The sequence below is a fragment of the Chironomus tepperi genome, unplaced genomic scaffold (genome assembly GCF_022539635.2).
Source record: "Chironomus tepperi strain 1889 unplaced genomic scaffold, CSIRO-AGI_Ctep_v1 contig_85, whole genome shotgun sequence".
NCBI classification, from domain to species: Eukaryota; Metazoa; Arthropoda; class Insecta; order Diptera; family Chironomidae; genus Chironomus; species Chironomus tepperi.
The window spans coordinates 9,053,993-9,079,455 of record NW_027226207.1 but is presented as its reverse complement, the minus strand read 5'-3'; the positions used below and the strand labels follow the sequence as shown (position 1 = coordinate 9,079,455).

The window sequence follows — 25,463 nt, the reverse complement described above, 5'->3', positions numbered from 1 at the left end:
GTAGTCTGACATAATAAAATAAAAAAATTTTGAATATATATGTACAAGGGTGGAAGAAGAAGACGGACAACGCATTTTTAAATAGAATTTGTTCTCATTTTCTTAACGAAATTTAATGGAGATGATGATGATTTTTTTTTTTTTTTTTGGAATCTTTTTTAGAATGAACTAAAAAAGAAGATCGCACGCTATCTTTCGTGGACCTCCTCCTTCCTATAATTTTTTTTTTTTTTCATATATGTGTAAGCTAGTTTTAGTGATAGATTGTGAGGGTTAGAAATGCAGTTTGGATTCTTACTCGCAGTTTGGGTGAATATTAAGGGATTGTGAGTATGAATGCATGAGTTTCTGGTTTATGAGCTTGTGGGTCAACTACTAGAGTCAATAAGACGAGTTTTTGATAATTTAAAACACACTAGTTTACCGTCTAAAACTTCAAAAAATGCTTTAAAATCCTATGCCGTTCGGTCAAGACTTATCACCTAGGCGTGCCGCGAAAAATACAAGATTGCTCATTACTGCATTAAACAAATGAACAGAGTTGGCAGGACTCCAATGTGGAGTCCGGACTTTCGGAGTCCGGACTCCGAATGTCCGGACTCCAAAAAAAAAAGTGGAGTCCGGACTCCAAAAGTCCGGACACCCGTGGAGTCCGGACTCCAATGGAGTCCGGACATTTGGAGTCCGGACTCCGAAAATCCGGGACTCCGGGAGTCCGTGGAGTCCCATACAAAAATTTTTTTGAATTTTTCGGTTACACTGTGTAACAGTGATGAATTTTTTGAAATTTTTTTCGGTTACACTGCGTAACCCGAGTTAAAAGTGAATTTTTTGACATTTTTTGGTTACACTGCGTAACCTGTGAAGTTGTTGAATTTTTATCTGTTACTGCGTAACCCGAGCTGAAAAAGTGAATTTTTTGGCATTTTTTTAGATTACACTGTGTAACAATGTCACTTTTTCAACTCGGGTTACGCAGTGTAACCGAAAAAAATGTCAAAAAATTCACTTTTTCAACTTTGATGTTAATAAAATGTCAAAAAAGACTTTTTCAACTCGTTACGCAGTGTAACCGAAAAAAATGTCAAAAAATTCACTTTATGTCAACTCGGGATATGCAGTGTAACCGAAAAAAATGTCAAAAAATTCACTTTTATAGACCCATTCTATTCGAAAAAAATGTTCAAAAATTCATCACTGTTACACAGTGTAACCGAAAAAGGGATTTCTTAAAATTTGTGTATTCGACTCCACGGACTCCCGGAGTCCCGGAGTCCGGACTTTCGGAGTCCGGACTCCCAATGTCCTGCCAACTCTGCAAATGAAGATTGATAATTAAATAATCAAGAGGTTTAAGTCCCTTTTAGGTCCACTTCACTTTATTTTCTAGAATATGTGGATTTTTAGAATGTCTTCAGCATTCAGTTCAACAAAATTTCACTAAAGTGACTCATATATCACGAGCAATACAAATGAGTCTATTGATAGTACTTGGTATAAGCAACTGGCATAGGACAACCAGTGATAGAGCCAAACGATTGCTTAAAATGGAATTCAAACTAGCATAGAAAGGATTAGACATATATGCTCCATTTATGATCAATTCATAGTCATCATATGCTCCAAACTCCGTAGAATCTCCTGATTGATTTGAACTTGATATTTTATGCTAATTTCTACAAATTTCTACTAGACATAAGGTCGACGAAGGCCAGCAATAGAGTCAGACGGAAAGCCTTTCATAGTAACGTAGGCTTCTCATCTTAGCAAGATTCCAGCAACTAAGTAATTAAGTATAAAGTCAACTAATCACAATCTGTTCCATCAATCTCATATAATTCTCCTCACCACATTGTAAGCTTACTTAAAGCCACATACGTTGCCACAAGTAACTCAACATAATTAATTAAAAATTTATACTTATATTCCTCCCATCGCAATACATCACTCCTTGATAAAATTGTACTACAATGTTGACTTTTAATTAAATTTCCTTACTTAATTATTACATTTCACACTTCCTCTAAATTTTTCCCATAGAAACTACATCCATTCAAGATGATTTAACATCATCAATATTAATTACAACCATGTATTAATCCCCTCCATTTGAGTATTACATCTTCTAAAATGTGATCAATCAAAATTTTTATTGGCTTAATAGAGTTATTTTTACAACCCATCTTATCTACGTATGTACATGCGAATGTAAAGTATCTTGACTGTGATTTGATTAATGATGTAAATAGATAACAGCTTTTTTCTGAGAAATTGGATTGTAACCATGTGACTGCTCACTAGTTAGGGACTACAATGAGTCGAGTGGAACATATTTGAATTTGAGGTCTAATTTGAAGGAGCTTTGGGAATGTAAGGTTTGAATTAGGACGTGAATTCAGATACTGTTTCAGTTTTTGGATGTTGAGGCATCCGAAGCCAATATAATGCAGTGTTGGGCAACCTTAGACACACCTTGCTGGGAGGCCTCGACCAATACCTCAACCGGCATACGACTCATGCCATTTCCAACAATTTTAGGCTACACACCAGTGCTCCCCATCACACAGGTTGCCCACCACTGACACAATATATTGACCACTTACAATACAGCCCTAACAAGTGAACAATTCCTTAACAAAAACCAATGTAAGCACATCTAACTGTGAAAAATAAACAAATTCACCATAAACATCAATACTAAGCATTCCAGACACCATAACGATAAGTAAATAAAGCTTAATTTTTCAGTAATTGTCCAAGGTTCAAAAAACTTTAATAGTAAGAATATTCAAGGCCAAAACAAGCTCATTAAGTTACGCTTTTTATCACAACATTGATTGATAACTTCTTGGATGTAATGTGATAAGATAACTATCTAATTATGGTAGTTGTGTATGAATATTTTGAGGGGGGCTTGGCGGTGTAATGAGGAATTTTTGAGAATGTAATTCGATTAGTTTTGAGTTTTTCGTGATGAGTTATTATAGAAATGTAGGTGTTTTGACACTACTTAACAGAAATATAGCCAGAAAAGTATTTTTAAGGTTAAAACCAGCTATACAGCAGAGTTGGCAGGACTCCAAAAAAAAAAGTGGAGTCCGGACTCCAAAAGTCCGGACACCCGTGGAGTCCGGACTCCAATGGAGTCCGGACATTTGGAGTCCGGACTCCGAAAGTCCGGACTCCGGGACTCCGGGAGTCCGTGGAGTCCCATACAAAAATTTTTTTTTTTTCTTTTTCGGTTACACTGTGTAACAGTGATGAATTTTTTGAAATTTTTTTCGGTTACACTGCGTAACCCGAGTTGAAAAAGTGAATTTTTTGACATTTTTATCGGTTACACTGCGTAACCCGAGTTGAAAAAGTGAATTTTTTGACATTTTTTTGGGTTACACTGCGTAACCCGAGTTGAAAAAGTGAATTTTTTGACATTTTTATCGGTTACACTGCGTAACCCGAGTTGAAAAAGTGAATTTTTTGACATTTTTTTGGGTTACACTGCGTAACCCGAGTTGAAAAAGTGAATTTTTTGACATTTTTATCGGTTACACTGCGTAACCCGACTTGAAAAATTGAATTTTTTGACATTTTTTTCGGTTACACTGCGTAACCCAAATTGAAAAAATTATTTTTTTGACATTGTTACACAGTGTAATCGAAAAAAATGTCAAAAAATTCACTTTTTCAAGTCGGGTTACGCAGTGTTATCGAAAAAAATGTCAAAAAATTCATTTTTTCAAGTCGGGTTACGCAGTGGTACCGAAAAAAATGTCAAAAAATTCACTTTTTCAACTCGGGTTACGCAGTGTAATCGAAAAAAATTTCAAAAAATTCACCACTGTTACACAGTGTAACCGAAAAAGAAAAAAAAAAATTTGTATGGGACTCCACGGACTTTCGGAGTCCGGACTCCAATGTCCTGCCAACTCTGCTATACAGTAAAATTGCTTCGAATTTTTGATAAAACTATTCAAAAAACCTTGTAGAAAATTGAAAAACTCTTATATTGAGAAATTTCTGGCTTCCTCCATAACTTCATACTGTTTTGAGTAACAATCAACTCAAGAGGTCATCCCTTGGACACCTGGAAGTCGGCTAATCACTGCATTAACATCAACAAGGCTAGCAAAATGGTAAATATGCCATGATAGTGCCAAATAACCAAATATATCATCCTTAAGACACCATAAAATCACCCAGTCGCTATTCTATTGTCAAAAAGACTTCCAGAATGGTAAGTAGACCTTGACTGTGACAAATAATCTAAAGTGACATCCTTTAGTCACCTGGAAGTCACTTAATCGCAATACTAGCATCCAAAAGTCTTACATTATGGTTAATCTACCTTGACAGTGCCAAATAACGAAATAAATCATCCCTGGAATACCTTGAAGTCGCTTAATCGCAATATTTACGTTCAAAACTCTAGTCAGTGCCAAATAGCCTAAGAGGTTAACCCTCAACCACACCTGGAAGTCGCCTTTTCATTGGAATAAATCAAAAAGACTTACAAGATGATAAATTGGCTAGGACAGTACCATGACTGTTATTTTATTGCAAATTGAGATCTGCGGTCTTGTTCTACTCTAACGAATATCCTCTGGATCTTTCATAGCTACAAAAAGCAATTAAAAGGACTTAGAATTCAATGAAGTGCATTCAGAAGTTTCAAATCCTAACCTAAAATTTCAAAAATCATCAAAATCCCCAAAACCTTCAAAATCTCAAAAATTCTCAAAATCTCCAAAAAATGCGCTCCATTCCCTCACAAAATTACACGACACTCGTCCATCATCATTGCCTTTCGACAAACAAAAAAGAACGCTATCCTCTACCTACTTACTTCTCATACTTTATTAAACTTTAGATCATGCATCTTTAGATCATATTTTTTTTTGTGTATTTGAACAGACAAAAAACTAGTTTCTTTCCTACTTCATCCTTCTTCTTACTTACTATTTTACATTTTTTTAAAAAGATGCGAATATAAAAATTCATATGTCCACCATTGTACTATATTACCATATTTCCTTTGAAATCTTTCATGCCTTCTTCTTATTTATTTCATACTTGATAAACGTCCTTATTTGCATTTTTGTTGAATGTCAATAATACTCATTTTTGAGGAAGATTCTCAAATTTTGTGTAAAAAAAAAATCTTTTATGTATTTGATAAATCGGACATGAAAGGGGCTTGTAAGAAGAACAATATTTATTTGCGGATATTTGTAATGAAATTTTTTTGAGGGTTTTAGAAATTTTTACAGGAAATTATTCGTACGGAAGTTGTTTGTAAAGTTGATTGTTAGGTCTGAAAAGAACATCAGAACATCAGTTTTTGTAATGAATAGAATTATGGGAATTGAATAATTTATCCATGATTATTAAGTGTTGTCTATAGTTTTGGGATTTTTGGATGAAGGGAATTTTGAATGTCTTGATGCATTATGAGAGTTAGGGATGCAAACTTGGGACATTCCATAGGACAGTGAGGTTTGACTTTCTGGACGGTAAAAGAGCTCATGGATGACCAAAGAACTCTTGGAAGGAAGCTGTCGATAGAGATAGTATTGCGCTTGATATCGGAAATTGTCAAGTGGAAGCCAGTGATAGAGCCAGTTTCAGGCGAATCCTGTCGAAGGTCATGGATCATAATTGATCTGTAGGATCAGTGAAGTAAGTAAGTAAGTGAGAAGACTTAAACCCTCAAGTCCAGTGCTGGATGACCTTGATGAAAAGCCTCTAACGAAACCATACATGACATAAAGTTCATGACATTTCCAACAATTTTTGGCGTCACTCTAGTGTTCCGCGGCAAAAAGATTACCCACCACTGCTCTAACTATATAGACTTCTCATTTCAAATGAAAAAATAGAGCCTACAGCATCCCATTGTTCTTAATCAAAGCTCTAATTAATTTCCACCTTTTAAGAATGTTGCAACATTGTTATTAATTTATGGATTAGTGTAACAGTCTGCAATTAGCAATTAGAATGACACAAATGAAACTTGCCATGAATTGTCAAGATGTGTAACTACACAAACGGTCGACTAATTGCAGCCTGTTCTATTCAAAATGGATATTCATATGGGTAATTATTACTAGGATTATTACGGTTGAATGATTTGGATCTAATAGGTTGTAAAGTTCTAGAATTGTCTTAATATCCTTAAAAGTAAGCAGTGATGAAGTTAGTAGTCTGACTAGGCTTGTCAGGATACAGCAGCAAGGTAGAAAAGTACAGCAGCGTCCCGGCAAAAATACATCAGATGACCGCACTAGTCATTCTAGACTCTTGAATTAGTCCTCAGCCCTTCATTTTCAAGCCCAGATCTCCAAATTCCGTTCAGACACCTTATCCCAGTGCTGTCTAAAATGTGTGTCACGGCACAGTAAAGATTAGACAACTCTACCTTAATCTAACACTACAATTCCCAAAACTGCATAAAAACTTCATTCCAAAAGCTTCACAACTCCACATCACCCCAAACCACAGCACATACCTAATAGATTCACATACAAAACACGCTAAGAAGTCCTCAACAGAAATTTGTTTCCCATTCCACCTCAGGCTAATTCTTATAAACGCAAAGTTGTTTGATCTTTTAGAAAAAAAAAGAAATCCCTTCTTATACCCTCAAGCAAATTATCTTACTCGATTTGCAATTTTATAAAGTTATGAGCAGGTTCTCTACATCTTGCAACTATATTAACTACAATGTACATAAATTCTCATTCTTAGTCCAATTAAAATTCTCTGTCGCTTATTTTTACTTCACATTTCAATTTAAAAAAAAAAAAAGTGTGTAAAATCTTAAATGTAAAGAGGAAGTTATGTGCCATAATCATATGCAACATTGTTACAGCCCTTAGAAATATAATACTTCATCTGTTTTAGTTACAGTAAAGGTTAATATATTTGCATGTGACTCACATTTTATGCGAATAAAAGAGATTTCTGAGTAATTCAAAGTTTCTATTCAGATGTTCAGGGGTTATCTATAAATTTGGACACGGTTGTTGTCTATTGAGACTTTAAAAGAATTGTGACACTAAATAGTATTATTGTGATACTGTAGCCCAGTATAAATGCAGTCAGAGAAGTCTTTGTTGCAATTGATCCAAATATTACTCAAAATCCAAAGAATTCCTGAATTAGATTTGCAGAAAAGGATTCTAAAGTCCTTAACGTTCCGAACTGGCAGAAATTCTCGAAGGATAGAGCAGCAGCAATGAGCCCAAGTGCGATCCAGCCAAGAAAGTAAGTACGAAAGTGAATATTCCTCAAAATAGTCGTTCCAGTGATTCAAAATGATGACATTTGATTAATACATCGGTCTTAATCTTCATATAGTTCTATAATTCGATGTTTTACATATCATAGGACCTAAAGTGACCAAGATGAGTGATCATCTTATGTTGATTGAGCAAGAGTGAAATCTGAAGTATTGAGCCATATATAGGCGAATCTGTCATTGTTAGACTGAGGATTGTTATGCCGAGTTGTTAGAGTATTTACCGGATGAGTGCTAATAACCATTTGTTTTGAGTACGTGGGTTCGATTCTCACTTTTGTCGATATAATATTAATTGATATGGATTTGCACACTGTTCATGACATTACATTCAGAAATGTCTGTATACATTGCCTATATTGACGGAAATTTTGAACTTTTATTACATGGATGCAAATATTTTGGGAAATTTAAGACAGTTAAAAAATTGAAATATTCTACCAAAAAAGAGGCTTTCTTTATCCTTAATAGCCATCATAACCACCGCTAACCAGCATTAAATACACCCAAGAGTCATCTGTACCCTTCAAATAAATTCTAGCTTTACAAATAAACATTAGACATCACATTCAAATAACTCCCTATTTAGTACCATTATATTCCCTTCAATAGACATGCCTACATCACAACAGCCCATATAATATCACATAAAAAAATGCCAAATTCAACCAAACAACTAATTTTCTCCGCATTCAATATTTATATTTTTAATGCGAATAATAATAATAAAAAAAGTCACAAAAATAGAGAGAGAGTTTTGAAAAAATATATAAAAAAGCGAATCTAAGCCATTCGTCTTTCAAAGGTTAAAGAACTCAGTGAACTTGTACACACATGAATGTGTGCAAAAAAAAACTTTTTTTCATTTCTTTTCGTTCCCAAAACAATGTATTATCATCTACGAATTGGATTCTATGCTGAATGGCACTTTCTATTTAAATTTAAATGCAATAAATTTCTATCAAAAATATTTTTGAAATGGGTCTTGCTGCTTGAAGATGCTCAAAGAAGCAGAGAAGAAGCTTCTTTTAGTGTTGCTGTAAATAGCTCTTGACCCTTTAAGTTAAATGTACCGTTATAGCTATGAATAGCTTGCTTTTTTTGGAGATTTTTATTTGCGGATCTTTTTTGCTGTGTTCTAGCTGACTGGTTTTGAGTTACAGCTTGTGGATAGTGAAAGTGAATGGGAATTTTAGCAGATTTTTAATGTGGTAGAATTTATTGTTGTGGATGTTTGGCTCATTGATGATTTCAGAATGTATTTATGGAATGTGATTTTTTTTGGGAAGCTTAATTTACAGTTGGAATAGCTTTGTAGATGGAAATTATAAATATTTAGATTGAAGGGCTTTGCATGATTTAGAAGATTTATTTGTATTAGATGGAGATGGAGGTTAATGACTTGTGATGATGTAAATGTGGAGTTTTTTTTGGAAGTAATAGGTGTCAGATGCTGATTTTACAATTGTTTAGCATATTTTGTGCTAATATTATGGCATTGATGGTAAATGAGGCTGAATAATGTGAAAAAGAAGACTCTCATTAAATACTTCCGTGTGAGGCCGGATTTGGCCGGTTCTGACTCGGAGCTTGGTGCTTTAGAGACGGGATCAACATCATGTTCCTCTAGATTTTCTCAATTTCAATCACAATTAGATCTTAATCTCGAATATCTGTCAAAATTGAGACAATAAGAATCCCTAGTGCAAGTCAATCCAAAATTTGCACCAACTTCAACCTCTAGCTCATCTAATCCTACCCAATACTCAACTTCAATCATTAAATTTTGCAAAAGTCACTAAAAATTTCACATCCTCACTCACTTATTTTCAAAATCTAACGGTTAATTCTTCTAATTTATTCAAATCACTGGAAGTTATTTACTTTAAATTTTCAAATACAAAATGATAGATAATTAGACAGTGGAAGTGTGAATGAAACTTGCATACATCTTCATGGCGCCCAACGAAAATTATGAAATAAGAATTTAACGTGGAATCGTAATTGTTTGCATTTTAATTCTTGACTAAGTTGCTGGAGAATTTAATGACTGGTAATTCGGAAGAATTTGTTTTGTGACTTCACATCAATATTGGCTGATACTGAGGAGTATATGTCAATTTTTGGGATAGAATTAGGGAGCTAAATTAGACACTACTTTGACAAATGAGCGTCTTCCCGTCATTTTGATGTTTAGCTGTCGAATAGGCTATAATAATATTCTAGAACATTGGTGGGCAACCTATATGCCATGGCACACTAATGTACTGCCAAATTTATTTTGAAAATGCCAGTGCGGTTTTTGTCGAGGCTCACGAAGCTATTCTAGAAGCTCTAGAAGCTCTAGAATCTCTAGCTGCTCTATAAACTCTTCTAGGAAGTTGTTCTGGTCATATGCAATTGTTATGAAGTTTTATACAAGAATGCTGAGTTAAGTAGCAGACAATTGTGTCTGTTTGGACCATAAGCTCATTCCAAAGCGTTAGGAAAGTCTGAAACTGACTAGAACATTGAATTTTCGTGACGAGATCAAGATTTAAATATCCTGGAATTGTCTTGCCTCCATCTCTAGAATTGGTTGACATCGAGGCATCGGAAACCCTTATTAATAGACAATATACCCCAAAATCCTAAGCTAGTAGCTCAAATACCTTAATATTTACAGACTAATAATCATACTGATCTAATACATCAAAAAAGAAATAAAAATTACACGATCAAAGATCAAGGAGATTGGGTCGCCGTAAAAAAAATTCAAACATCTGTAACTCACACCTATCTACTGACGCAAATCAATTCCTCATCTAGAATCAAAAAAATTAATAAAAAGTATCAAGCAATCTTATCGCTTAAAGCTTCTGTGTAAATTATCAAAACAAATCTAATAATATCAAAGATTTGTAAATTTTTCAAATACCTGATATCGTACCGCGATATCCAATAAATTCTCAAAAAAGATCTCCGACCAACAAAAAAAAAGAGAGTCTCTATGTATACCGCAAAAAGTAAACAAACTCAAATTTTTTTTATATATATATATTTTAAGCCAACAATCCCGCAAATTAATTGTAAACATTTCTGATATAAAATTAGCATGTTACATGCTAAATGACTTTACATACGAAACGAAGAAGGAAAAGAAAAGATAGTCAAGATTGCCATTTACGATTGCTCGTTAGTTTATCTTACAACACAGATTATTACGATTGTAAATCTTCATGACGCAAATTCGCATTTCTCTCTAGTCGAGTGAAAGAATCTAAACAGTTAGCTTTTAGTTTGAATGACATTGGAAGGGGCCGTGGATGGATGATGGGTATTGAGAATTTTGGGAATTCGGAGGCTGATTTTAATGCAACTAAAATGTAGGGAAGTCAAATGGTGACTTTTGACTTGTCAGTTTTAATTCTAGTCATTTGAGCTACCTAAACTCATCATGTCTCCCTTCCATGCTTCCAAGTCCTCTGATCAATTATGTGGTATAAATTTACTGCAAGTTCGGAATATCTAGCAGAAGAATCACTCTTATTTAGTGTCAAATGTTTTGTTTTGCGACATTGTACTGAATTTTCAGTCCTTGAAACTGTTTTAAAAACTATAACAAGCCGTCATTGCAGTTTCCTGCGGACTCGATTGGAATTGTGTATTCTTTACTAGTTAGGAGTGTAGCTAGTTTCTCAAAATTGGACTTTAAGAGTAACAATTGAAGATTTTCGATAGATGAATGTCTAGAAATATTTTTGTACACAGCACATCGGTCAGATAGAAGTTTCCGGTAGAATATCTGCCAGAATTAAGGTAGATTTTCCCTTTACCTTAGCATTACCTAGATCTAAGTATGATCTTGATATCCTAGACCTAATTTTACATCAATTTTCGATTAAATCTAGAGAATATGAGAGATAGAGTTAGCATAAAGTTCCAACTGAGGGAGACCATAGATCACACTTGATCTGTTGGGCCAGCGAAGTTAAGTTACGTAAGAAACCATCCTTCTCGGAAGCCACACTTTATAGATAAGAGTGATAAGTGTTCCCTTAATTCGTTGTGACTATGACTGGCATTATAGAATCATATCCCTAGTCAAGCAAGTCTGAGCCACATTTGCCCTTTTTAATGCCATATACTTTCTGAGTCTGACATCTCCCAAAACATTTTTAGCACTTTCCAAAACACTACCCATCACATTCAATCATCCTTAACTTATTTAAATATTCACCTCAAAAATTTCCTCATTTGAAAATGAAATTTGTGAAAAAAAAATTCTTTTTTTGTCTCAACTCTTTTTCATATCCTTATTCTTTTTTAGCACACAAACCTGTTGCTCTATATAATTTCTTATGTTTTGTTCCTCAAAATAAATACAAAATTTTTTTTGTATATACACAAACTTGTTTACTCATACTTTATTTTCATCCGTCTCGTAAGGCACAAATAATTGTAATAGAGAATGAAATAGATGTTTTGAGTGTACGCAACTTACGCGCTCTGTGATGATGATGATATAGCGCAAAAGGCCAATGAACTATAAAATATTTCCCTACGCACTATTTTTGTTTCTAGCCAAAAAAATCAATTTTTTTTTCTTCTTTTTTTATTCGCACACACATGTGTGTTTATAATTCAATTTTGTGCGTTACATTCGTTACATCGTTGCTCTATTTCGCATGTAATGAGACACAATGTCACGTGCTAATTGCTTCATACAAGCATAAAAACATGAAAGTACAAACAACAACACATTTATACTTAAAAAATGATAGAAAAAAATTGGAGGAAGAAGAAGGCATTAATTTATATCTGCAAGTATGTTAGTCGCTTGCCTTGCCGCTCACTCTCTCTGTGTATGTTTTGGCGAAAATGCGATTTGCAAAAATAATTTAAACTTCATTTCTAGTCCGCATGTACATAAACATTACAAAAAAAAAGAATCGCTCTCTTCTCTTTTGTGCTGCTCTCGCGATTCTGCTTTCATTCGCGAATAGTGAGGCATAACGTATGTCGAGTTCTCGTGTACCGCGAACATGTATGTATGTAAACGAATATTAGAATATTATTATTATTACTTCTTTTAATTATCGTATTGCAGAGAATTTCATCGCAATTTTTTTTTTTTTTTTTTTTGCGTAACTCCACGTGTTTTTGTATTGAGGAAAAAAAGAACTGAATATATTGAGGATGAAGAAGAAATAAAAAAATTGTTCGTTTTGATATTGTACACAAAAAATTTTGTTTCTTTTCACTTTTTTTTTTTGACGAGTCGCACGATTATTGAATTAAAAATGCGTGGAAGCTTACAATGAATGTTTATTGTTTAGATTTGAATTAATTGCTAGGGGTTTTTTTATGTAGAGTAATTGAGTTTAGAAGGAAATTTTTTTTGGTTGTTTTGTGGTTGGAAGATTTGAGAGGATTTTTAAAATGGTTTATTAAATTTGAAATTGGAAATGTTGAATTTTAAAAATTTTTAGAATTTCAAAATTGAAATTTAAAGATTTTAAGGATTTTAGAATTGAACATTAAAGATTTTAAAGATTTTGGAATTGAATTTTAAAGATTTTAAAATTTAAATTTAAGGATTTTAAGAATTTTACAATTGAAATTCAAATATTTTAAGAATTTTATAATTAAATTTTAAAGATTTTATGGATTTTAGAATTGTAATTAAAAGATTTTAAGGATTTTAAAATTGTTTGCAGATGTTTTAAAATTTGAAGCTCTCAAAAAATGTCAAATTCAAAACTCAAAGTCAACCCAAATTTTGTATAGAAAATTCAAATTGCATGTAAAATCCTATTCTACTTCAAATTTCTGCTCAAAACTTTTACTGAGTTCTTAAAATTCTCGTTTTAATTAAAACTTAAACCCTTCAATTTGTCTTTCAATATTATTTAAATTTGAAACAAAATTAGGTCAACAAATGTTTTGTATTTCTGGTATTGAAGCAACTTAAGTAGCTTGATACAAATTTTTTTACAAAAAAGATTATTATTTCTTAGTAAAGTTTAGTAATTTTGTGGAACTCATAAAATATATTGCAATGTAAGATATCATTATCAAATTTCGATAAAGCTCTTGTTACCTTAATTGTAGCAATTTAATTTTATTTATAACTTGTTTAGCAAAGTTTTAGAATTGTGGAAGAATTTTCAAAGTTGTTTTGTAATTTTTTGAATTTTTTAAAATTTATTTTGTAAGTTTTCAGTTTTTAATTGTTTTATAAATTGAAGATTGTAAAGATTTAAAATTCATTTCAGAAGCAAATTTGTCAACGTTTGAAATTTAAATTCAACACTATTTGAAAATTTCAATTGATTTAAATTTAAATAATTTTAAAATTTCGAATTTTTAAGAAATGTCTTTTTAAAAATCAACTTTTCATGTGATTTAAAATTAATTAAATCTTTAAAAATATTTATCTAAAAATTTACAAAATATTTCAAAATTTAAATTTTAGAATATTTTAATTTATAATTATAGAATGGTTCAAAATATATGAAAATCAAAATTGAAAGTTTTTCAATGTTTAAAATTAACAATTTCATAAAACTTTAAATTTAAAATTTTAAAATATTTATAATAAAGATTTTAAATTAAAAATTTTGAAATTGTCTTCTAAACAGTTTAAATTTAAACATTTCGAAGTTAACTTTACATTTTTACATTCACAAATTTAAAATCCTTTCAGTTGCTTCCTTCAATTTTTCAAACATTATTAACAACTTTTTTTCACTAAAATCACCGAAAAAGTAAATTTCTTCAAATTTTCAAATCACAAAAAAACTGCACACACAAAATATAAAATCTTCAAAACCATCACACATAAATGAAAAAGATTCAAAAAAAAAATAATTCCGCGCTAAAAATTAATCCCACCGACATTCGAATTTAATTTACATCCTCACCTTCACGAAAATTCAAAAAACTATGACTTTGCCATCGCAAGTTCTTGCTTGCCGAATTTGAAATTGAATTTAATTTTTTTTTTCTCTTTTTTTTTCGTATATAAAATAAACTTTTTTTTTTTGTTGTCATGAAACTAAATATGATAGATAGAGAGACTCACACAAATGTAATGAGAATTTTATAATAATAATTTTTTTTTGGTTTTCGCGCGGAGAGAATGTATGGCAGGAGAGATTATCATATCTGAAAATATAGGCCACGACTTTAAAAATGCCTTCTTTTTTTTGTGTGACGCTTACGATGGTGATGAGATTGGATGATGATGATGTATCTGCTAAATTGTATTGGATTAATTTTTTTTTATTACTATTAATAAGTCACATTCACTTGTTCAAATATTGTTGGTGAATTTTTTTAAAGAAAATTGACAAAACAAATGTTCAATAAATTGTAACAATTTTCATTTAGAGTTTATATTTGCGATGAGGATGTTTTTGGATGTTTTGGAATGCTGTATAGCGATTCAAAAGGTTGGAAGAATTTAGAACGGCTGCAACTGATCTTTTTTTATTGTGTCAGTAAAGGGCTCAATAACCCTGATATTCTATACAAATTTGATTGCAAAGAGGACTTTGAAGTCCAAAAATGACCATTTTGTGAGTTACTTGATATACAAGTGTCACCTGATGCTCTTTAACTATGCCTAAAAGTTTGCCTTGTCGATTATTGATCCAAAAGTGCCAAGTTGATTCGAAACTTACTTTGACAAAAACATCGGCATTGCTTCCTTAATTAAGCGTTGCTTAATTTTAGAACAATTGAGAGATTCTGGATGAAATAGTCATATCTACAGTGAGGTAGTAACCTGATCATTTGGTACTTACTGCACACTTCTAGCTGTTGTAGTTTTGTAAAAATATGCATTTAAAATTTGATTTTTAACAAAAATTTGAGCGTAAAAAAATGATGTTACAGACTTGGAAAAATAGAACTGCTGCTTCCAATATTTAGCATTTTGTTCATACTAAAAGAATCTGAAAGAATTTTGGATTTTCGTCAATCCATTATTGAATTATGAACATTTAAATATAATTTTGCTGTTCCAGTCGTCAAACAAATGCTTATTGGAACTAAGCATTTCCGTTTTGAACTTCCAACATACTTTCGCCTTGTTAAGCAACCAAAATGCTTTCAAATTTTGTTTAGTTCACATTTCAATTCCCTTTATTCGCAGAGATATTAACCTCACTGTAGATATGACTATTTCATCCAGAATCTCTCAATTCCTAATAAGCTTGGATTTTCTTGAAATAAAATCAAAAATTTCTCCAAAAAATTTTTAAAACCCCAAGAATCCTCTAGATTTATCCTTAACCGCACTTCTACTAGACTTAAGTTGGCAGGACTCCATTTTTGAATCCGACTCCAGATTAATCCGATTCATGGAGTTCTTCAATATCTGTTTGGCTCTCAGATTCTCACCAACTCTGTCCTAGTCTCTTAGATGTGGTATTAAGGGTTCCCGATGCCCCGGTTCCCGGTCCTCGGTCAGTTGTTTTCGGAAATTTGTTGAGACCGAGACTTCAGTAAACCTTGTGTGCTGCATCTTAATGTAAATTCTTCAAAAATTCTTAAAATTTCACAATTTTTCCAATCAATTCTTAATCTTATTGTCAATTCCAGCATATCCAGCATAGCTACATTCCATAAATTACACAACATCCAATAAATCCATCCAAAACTCAACACAGTCCTTAATTTTATTTTTACTATCTATTCCACCTTGAATTCCACTGTGTGGACCATGACAACTTACACTTAAAAGTTTTTTTTAATGAACTTGTTTAGTAAAATTATTGAAATTTATCACCAAACTTTTAACGACGTTCTAGTTTCAGTTGTATTGAATTTTAAAAAATATTTCATGAATATTCATTAATGTCGTGATTTTTATTTTGGATAAATTTGGAATTTGGGTGACCTTGAACAGGAATTTGGGGTTTTTTTGATATGTAAAATTGGTTTATAAATAGTAATTGTGACTAATCGACTTCCTGGTTGTTTTAAAAGTTCAATGAAGGCTCTATGAAATTAGGTAAAATTTATTCAAATTTGTCGTATTTTTGTAAAGCTTTGACGACACTCAAATGTAGAACACATGCTGAATTTTAATACAAAAAATTCAAATTCGCTACTAATTCCAACAAGAAATCAAATATCCACTAAAATCATCAACAATTTACATCCCAGCTGGACATAATTAAGAATTTCTTACAATATCATGACTAGACTGGTCAGCAAGCAAGTTGCAAGAGTGCAAGTGATATTGCATGACTGTTGCAAGCTCACCGACTCCCATCGGCATGCCATAGACTCTGCCGCAGGTTGTCCACCTGTATAACAAGGTCAATATTCAGTCAATAACATTGATGTGCGTGCAAACAGTTCTTAATGAATGTCATCTGTGTTTATATGTATCTATTGAAGATGGGAGCTGATGAAAGTGGACAAATGATCGGCGAAATTCAATATTAAACCAAAATAATGATTAAATCAGAAGCTCTATTAAGGAAGGTCTTTAAATTCGAGTTTATAGATGATTCCAAAGTACTGCGGGAAGGAGGCTGTTGACAGAGACAGTAATGTACTTGATATTGGTATTTGGCAGGCTGAAGCCAGGATTAGGCTCTATCTAAGGGAGCCCATAAATCACAATTTAGGTACAGCCTGTGAAGCAAGCAAGTATACCAAAATACACAACAGAAACATCTACAATGTAGTTATGGTGTCATCATTTCACTCTAGTTCCTCATCTAGTTCCTCAAGATGATTGACACTTACACTTTTACGGATCAAGAAGGTTATGAACAATTGGGGACGAACTATAAGCTATAAAAATTACAATTAAATTTAGTCAGACCTTGACTCATACAAGCTATCATACAAATTCATAAACCATCACTACTAATGCCTTCCAGACAATTAAACAAACACAACAAATTATTCAAAAAGACTCAATAACCCTTCACACTTTACTTTCCAAACTCATACTTTCATTTTTCACAACAAATTAACTTGCAAAACTCACAATTTTTGTTACAAATTTTCAACAAAGAAAGACGAAAAATGTACATCAATATAAAAAGCAGTATGATAAGTTCTAAGAATATGTACGATAACAGCAATTGTGTCGAGATTAGTATTGTAAACAGAAAATTTAGTAATCAGATGTGTACGCAATACTTGAAATTGCACGTATTGAGGTTTTGTAAATTGGGAATTGAGTTTTGGGTTTGATTGATTTGGATGGAAGTGATCGGAGAGATCATCTGTGGGGACTGAATTGTCTTGGAGGGGGGCTTGGGGCAAGGGTCAATATTGTGTTTCACATAGGAAATTTGCAAATGATGCCTAGTCATAGATCCAGTCCTAGGCATCATCTAAGAGAGTCCATGGACCAAAAAGCATTAAATTGACAATTTTTCTGCAATTTTCAATGACAATCCAGCCCTAAAATCATCCATAACCTCACAAATCCACAGAAATCCTCAATCAAATCCACAGACATCCCCAACCATCATCATTATCATCATTAATCCAATGCGACATCTTCATTCACCGAATTCCACACATTATTACTACTCAATGTCCAGCATCATCAAAAGCGTACTCAAAGTTATTTTTATATCCATGCAATAGCTTGCTAATCACGTCAAGATGTAGACGTAATGAGAATAAATTCATTAAGACACGTTTGCCTCTTTGCGAAATGTACAGCATGAGATCACATAGCTTGAAATTACGCATTTTTTTGTTTTCGGAAGCGCATTGAGCTGTTGCGTTTTAATATGGACGCAATGTGCTCTTGTAAAAATCAAATTAAATTAGGTTTCATAATGGATGTTTGGTTGAGTGACTTGATTTAATTGGGGATATCAAGTCAGGAGGTCAAAATTTGGTATTTTTAGGACTATTTTGTGATCCCAAACTTGAAAAAATCAAACTTTCCGCCTATATAATTTAAAATTCATCCCGCATGACACAATCCATCCGAAATTAGAATTCAATCTTTTATAAGAACAAACGCGTGCGTAATTTATTGCCTTAACATTGACATAAATTTATTATTTCTATCATTTTTTTTTTGTTACAGTTCTAGCGATTATTTTTTGCAAGGTCATTATCTTCTTTGCTTTATTTGAGATGAAACTGAAATTGAATATGAAGAGGAGCATTGCGAATGTTTTTTATATTAGAGTAGATATATATATTTTGTGTATATTTGAGTATCTAGAAATGATTTAATAAAATATTTGTTCTTAAGAAGAAAATGCTGAGATTTTTTTTTTTTTGGAGATTTTACTGGAGTTTGAAGTTGATTTGAATTTTGTGTGGAGTTGAATTGAGTTCAACTTCAATTTTAGAAGAAAGCTTATATTCAAGGGGAGTGGAGACGTCACTAGTAGAATTTTCCAAGCAAAATGTGAATCGATCTTGAGTTATGAACCTTTACTTCAGATGACTTTACAGTTAATACGTTAAGCAAGAACACAAATTTGAACCCGACCTTCAATTCCCCTTCTATTCTCATTTGAAACTATAAAGTTGTCACTTATCTAGTTCCCGATCAACGCATCGTGTTTGCTAATGCATCGCTACGTCACCGTGTTACTGGTAAAGCGGGAAGTTACCCTAACAGTACAGTGAAGGCTGATTTCAATCCTGTTTGAATCCATTTTTATAGCGAAAAATGCAGTTCACAGAATTGTGCCGCATGAGAGTCTTGACAGTGTAACCAAACAAAACTAGCATAAAGAGTCAGAATTAATCAATAGAAACTAATCATTATCCCCAATTGTCCAAGTAGGCTAATAGATCCAAAATTCGACGTCAAGCCAAATTCGATCCGGTCTGAGCCTGGATCTTCTATTGATTAACCGATTTTTTTAAATAAATAAAAAATATGTGCTACTAGGAAATCTATTATCGTCTATCTTCCTTTCCCTATTAATTAAATATTTGTTTGGTTTGACAATATAAAATTGATCCTCAAATATTAACGGTTTTTGAAAATTTAAATTAAAAATTCTTAAGCTTATTTTGAATTAAAGCTTTTAAGCTAGCAAAAATTTTGCACGCTTCAGAGCTTTTTCATTGAAACTCGCAATTTTATTCTAAAAACTACGAATTTCTTAAATTTATAGAATTTCTTGGGATGTACTTCCACATAATTTATGTCAAAATAGTGAGTCGTGGCACACAGGTTAAGAAAAACTGACTAAAATCCTTGAATTTATTGTAAAATTCAATTATTAACATCAAATGTTATGACCCGAGCGACACATCATGACTGTTAATGACTATTTTTCAAATAATAATCCATTCACCGGTCATTCACACTTTATAAAAATGTCCTAAATTTCAAAAAATGCCAACAATTCTAATACAAAATCCAACAAAACAACAAAACTTCCTCAATATTTACACACAAAAACTTCTGTGTAAACAAAAAATTACTTCCATCCAACAGTAAAACTTGAACGTCCGATCAAGCAACGAAGAGAAAAGAAGAAGAAGAAAAGCACGCGAGCGTAAGCAGAAAATGTCCGTTAAATTAAAAAATTTAAAATAGTCAATGAGCAAAAATAATCCGCAAATAACTTCAGGTCATTGCCTGGCAAAACTTAAAATTAAGAAGAAGAAAAAACTTTTAATTTGTAAATGGACGTTAAGCAAATTTGCACGAAATCAAGGAACAAGTTTATCAAATTTGTAAAAATCAAAAGAGCAAACAGCAGTTCCAATATTCTCATGATGATAATTAGTTACCGAATTCATTTATGAGCTGAATAAACTTCAATGTCTAATCCATTTTAGTTCTTTTTTTTTGGAGTAGATTGCTTGTTTGTTAATTTAAGAAGGAAGAGGTAGAAATGGCAAACTGTCATGAATACAGACAAAAAAAAGAAGTCTTCCATAAGATAATTTCTAATTGATTTATTGATAGTTGTTTTTCTAATTCCCTTCATTGTTTCGTGATTGGCATGGCATGGAAATAATTTTCTTTAATGAAATAATTGCTCTTTAGGAATCAAGGACAATTTTCAAAATTGATGTTGTTTCAAGAGAGAGGGGATGTATATAAAAATGAAAAATGGATTTTATAAGATTGGATGGAGGAAGATTAGAGATATGGAAGGGATATTATGATGTAAAAATGTGTCTTGAATTGTCTGGTTGAGGTTTTGGTTTGTCAGACTGTCTTATCTTATCACATTTAGGTATTATGTCTGTACATTCGGAAGGTGACACAAGAATAAATTCTGAGCAGCACAACATGGTCGCAAATGCAACTTTATATCCTCTTATTGACATGAAGTCGTGACAATGGCATGAAGGTGTCATATTGGTACTGTGTGGCTGATTTGGCCCGTTTTGATGACCGAAATTGAGATTATTGCGGCATGCCGCTCGGACTATGTTCTCAAGTCAACTATAGAATTAATAAGGATCAATACTCTGTATTTCACTTACTCAGAAAGTACATGGTGAGAAAATAGCCGCTAATTCGGCTCAAGGCTGACTTGAATCTAGCCTGACCACGGAAATCTCTCCCGAATCTGAATTAATGCTAAAATCACGCTCAGATTCCAATAAAAAGGCCCTTTCGGGACTTCCAACTCTAATGAAGGCGTCACTTAGGACTTTTGGATTTCGAGCTTTAAAAGTCCTGCTAACTCTGCTTTAGGATAATGAGCTATACTAAGCACACTACTGATTAATAAAGCTATTAATTGAAAATACGCAATCATCGCAATAGAACTCTACAAGAGGAAGTAAAGTATCCTTAATATAGTCCTATAGATGTCTCTCTATCACAATACAGCCAAACTAGCCAGTAGACATAGAGAAAATTCCCATTTTACTATCCACATAAACCAATGCGCCTAATCCACTCAAAAATTGCATTCAAAACTCAATTTTACATATTCTCAATTCACAGCCACTTCGCTCGTCTCTATTGCTTCATAATAAAGATGATAGTTTTCTGTGTCTATCTCTTCCTTTTTCTATTTTGTATAGTCTCTTAAGTGCATCATAAAATTACATACAATCTCCTCAAAAGTAATTACACAGAGAAAGAATATTGTTGCTGCTTGTTATGTGGTATATTTTTGTACTGGCTTAAGAAAGTTTGTCATTGACATCTCTCGAGAGGGGAATCCTCTCCTTTTTGTCATTCATTGGACTCTTGTAGATTGTTTTTGGATGAAGCATATCCCATTGTATTTGTAGATAGAGGAGACGTATGGATATGAATATTGTTATGATACAGGTGAGAATGAATATATTCTAATTTAATCTAATATTGGGAAGTGAACCATGGATATACATTTTGTGCATTCTTAAGCTTATTTAGATTGTCTAATAATACAACTTCTTCATACTATTTTGTATTGACTTCTCAAAATTTGTTCATTTATTTCTACTAAGAATTTATTCATATTTATTGTTCCATGTCATTAGTTCATGCGTATAAAAGTACAATGGAACTTGTTATGGAGTAAAATCTTTATTGGAATTCGATATGGTTGTAAAGGTTGCTTTTAATATGATTTTTTATTTAAATGAGATGCTTAATAATGTTGAATTTGAATTGATTGAATTGTTAGAGTTGAAATTATGTGAGGATTTTCAGTCAGTTCCTACTAATTTCAACAAGATGTGTAGCGACAGCAGTAGTTTAGAAGGTCTATCATCCCGGGCTACGCCCTTGCATCTTGGATCCGGATTAGTTCTACTGTCTGTTTTAAAATCAATTCTAAAGTCACTAAACTAATCTTAAAGCACCGGTGCGTAGTTAGAGATACAATTTAGGCAACCTATTCTCCCTATATGTACAGTTTTGGTGTTTGATTCCTGGGTCATTCTCCTGCATCTTGAATCCAGAACCAACTATACTGTCTGTCGTTAAAGCAATCTTAATGTCACTTAACTAATCTTAAAGGCCTGGCTTTTAACTAGGGGTATAGTTTGGATAACCCATGCTCCTCGGGTTACGTCATTGAATCTAAAACTCGGATCAACTTCACTGACTATCATAAAACCAAACTAAAAAATCATAAAGGAAGTAAAGTAATTAAAGTCGTTAAGCTAATTTTTAAGCCTTGGCGCATAACAGGGAACTGGATTGTCTGTCATTAAACAATTTTATATTCGGTCAATTAATCTTAAAGCTCTGGTGCATAACTAGGGATTCACTTTAGTTGTCGTGTCTTCCTGAAACTATACCATTTCCTCTCTAAGATCCAGATCATCTATCCTATCTGACATAGAATGAATCTCAAAATCAATCTTAATGTTCAAATTAATTTAATCCAAAAATGCAGCAACATCTCCTATTGCATTTCAAAACCATTGCAATCACTACATCCAATTCAACTTGAAAACCATGGAAACGCTTCCTTTACATAACAATTTTCCACACCATAATTAAAAAATATATTGCAACGTCATCAACATAAACCATAATAAACATTACAGTATTGTAACCAAAAACGAAAGCATAAAATGAGAACTTTTATGTAAGAATTTAATTACAACGTAAAGCACCAAGCACATCGTCATCATAATGAGATGCAAACTTCAAAAACATATTTTCACATTAACCATTTTTTTTATTATGAAAATTTATCTTTACATCGTACGTAAATAAACCCGAGTGACACAGGCTCCACCAAGGAGCTTTTAAGGCTCCGTTAATCCACTACTAAATGGTAGGCACTTCCGTTTGGCGTCCATATAGCTGCCAGACATGGACAGCTATTTTCTACTATTTCTGGCAGCCATATGGACTCCAAATGGAAGCGGCATCCATTTAGTATCAATAAAAGAGATTAAGCGGAGCCTTAAAAGTTCCATGCCTCATTTGTGTCACTCGGGCAAGCTTCCATTAACTTACATCACACAACTTCAAATTTGTCTCAAACATTAAATTTTATTGCGATTTTTTTAGTTCTGTTCACTTTATGGTCGGTAAGTCAACTTAGCTGTTCTACTCGTATATTCACAAATTGCATGCATGCACAACAATATTGGCATCAAAAGTGACGCGATGGAATTGAAAATATGAGAAGAATGTTTTTCCAATTTACATGTCAATTTGCATATATCATTTAATATCTTTGTTCCTTTATTGCAGTCATCTACTTAATATAGATTGCACATTTTTTTTCTCCCATTCTTGCTGGCTTCTCTTTTGCAATTTATTGCCTTATTGGCATATAGCATTTAATTCAATAATATTGACAAATAATCTGTGTAATAGACAATATATTGAATAATAATGTGTCATGTGAATGCATTTGCAATTGTAATAATCTAGTAAGCGATATGTCGACTAATGTGCTATGAAAAAATTATAGTGAGAGCAGCTTAGAAAGGAATACATTGCGATTTGTTGCATGGTAGAGAAAGAGAGAGATTTATGGATGGTTTGTGCAAGGTAATTTGTTGGCAACTGTTTGCAGTTTTTTGGTTTTATTTTTTGAATGCGGAACAATGAGATAGGGAGAGATTTCATAATGGAAATCGTAATTTGATAGGTGTGCAAGATTGAGGAACAGGTTGAGGGCTGTCAAAGAATTTTCAGACAATGATCAGATTCATCAGATTCTTGTTGGAGTTTTAATGAAGATTTGTGGATTTTTAAGGTAAGTTTTAATCATGGACTAATCATGATCATCTAAATTGACAATTCTTATTCCGTAATGCAGCCGTATTACGGGTAACCACGAAGTTGCCTTGACGGCTGATTTCGATTCATATTTCTGACAATAAATTCGACTTGCCGAATCGTGCCGTTTGATTCAAATTTGAATCTAAAGTGGACTAAGTCCGAAAGTAACGATTTCTCATGCTGGACCTTTGTTTTGCTTTATGATGACTAAGTCATATGTTAGCATAAGTAAAATAACCTCAAAAATTATCAAGTTCTGGTTTGTTAAGTCGAGTACCTAATCGTTACTATTGTGGTCTTTCTGTCTTATGAATGAATACTCTTTGCCTGTTAAAAGTAGATTCTAATCATTTTAGTCACTTTAAGTCGACCTCAAACTCTAGTCTTAACTAATTGGTGACAAAAATCCCTTAAAGTGACAATAACTGACTATTTAATCTCCACAAAAATTCACAAAATATCAAAATTTAAAGCATAAATCTGACAGATGATTTCTAGGGAAATAAAAAACATTCATTTTTCTGGCAAAATTTCAAGGAATTTTCGCTCTAAACTTTTCCGTTTGTGTGCCAACTTTCTGTTTTTGAAACTGAAGATATGCAACATATTTATGTTGCTCAGTTTAGTCATAATTTTTGGAAGTATTTTGGTGAAATTGCATCTTAAATTTGAATATTTTGAATGTTAGTTTACAGAGCTCAAAGTTGACTCGAATTGTATATGGAACCGAGCGACACAAATGGAGAAGGCCGACATGGAGCTTTTTAGGCTTAGTTAAATCTCTTTTATTGAGTTCAAATGGCAACTGCCTTTTTTTTGACAGCCATATGGACAACAAACGGAGGCGGCTTCCATTTAGTAATAAAAAAGAGGTTTAGCGAAGCCTTCTGCATTTGTGTCGTTCGGGATCGAAGTCAGCTCAATCAAGTCAACTTTATTATCCAATATCCAAGTCAATTTCAAGCTCTGCTGCTCAATTCACCATAAAAACTCTAAAACAATCATTCTTAATCCAGCTAATTCTAATTAAAATCTCCAAAAATCCACTCATAAAATTACATCCATATATTCTCATAACAAAGTTCATTTACTTTCATTAAAGACTATTCCCCCAAAACTAAATTCCATTTACAATGCAGAATTTCATAAATTCCAAAGAGGATCCGAAATATTTCACAAAATTTTCTTTTACTTACTTCCAAACTTTCCTGATAATAGAAAAAGAGAAGTGCAAAAAGACAGAGGAAATAGCTGAAAGATTTTCATATTACTTTGTCTTTATTGTTTCTTCGAAAAGCTTTAAAGTATTTTATGCTTAAGGAACTTTCTCTATGTAACATTTTTCGACCAAAAAAGTCATTTCTTGTAGGTAATTAAATTTAAATAAATCGACTTTAAGGTTGTTGGAGTTGTTAATAAATTTGATTGGGATTGGTTTGGTTTTGTTGGAGTGTAGATGGGTTTAGTCAAGCATGGAGCCAAGATTGAGGAAAATAAAGCATCTCCAGAAAGCAGACGATG

The 25,463-nt window shown here is 32.6% G+C and overlaps 1 protein-coding gene across 1 annotated transcript in view; it reads right to left on the bottom strand.

Annotated features, from left to right (window-relative positions):
- Positions 1–25,463, bottom strand: part of fru (sex determination protein fruitless) — a 194,346-nt gene that overhangs the window by 106,342 nt on the left and 62,541 nt on the right. The gene's annotated exons all lie outside the window — the stretch shown is intronic.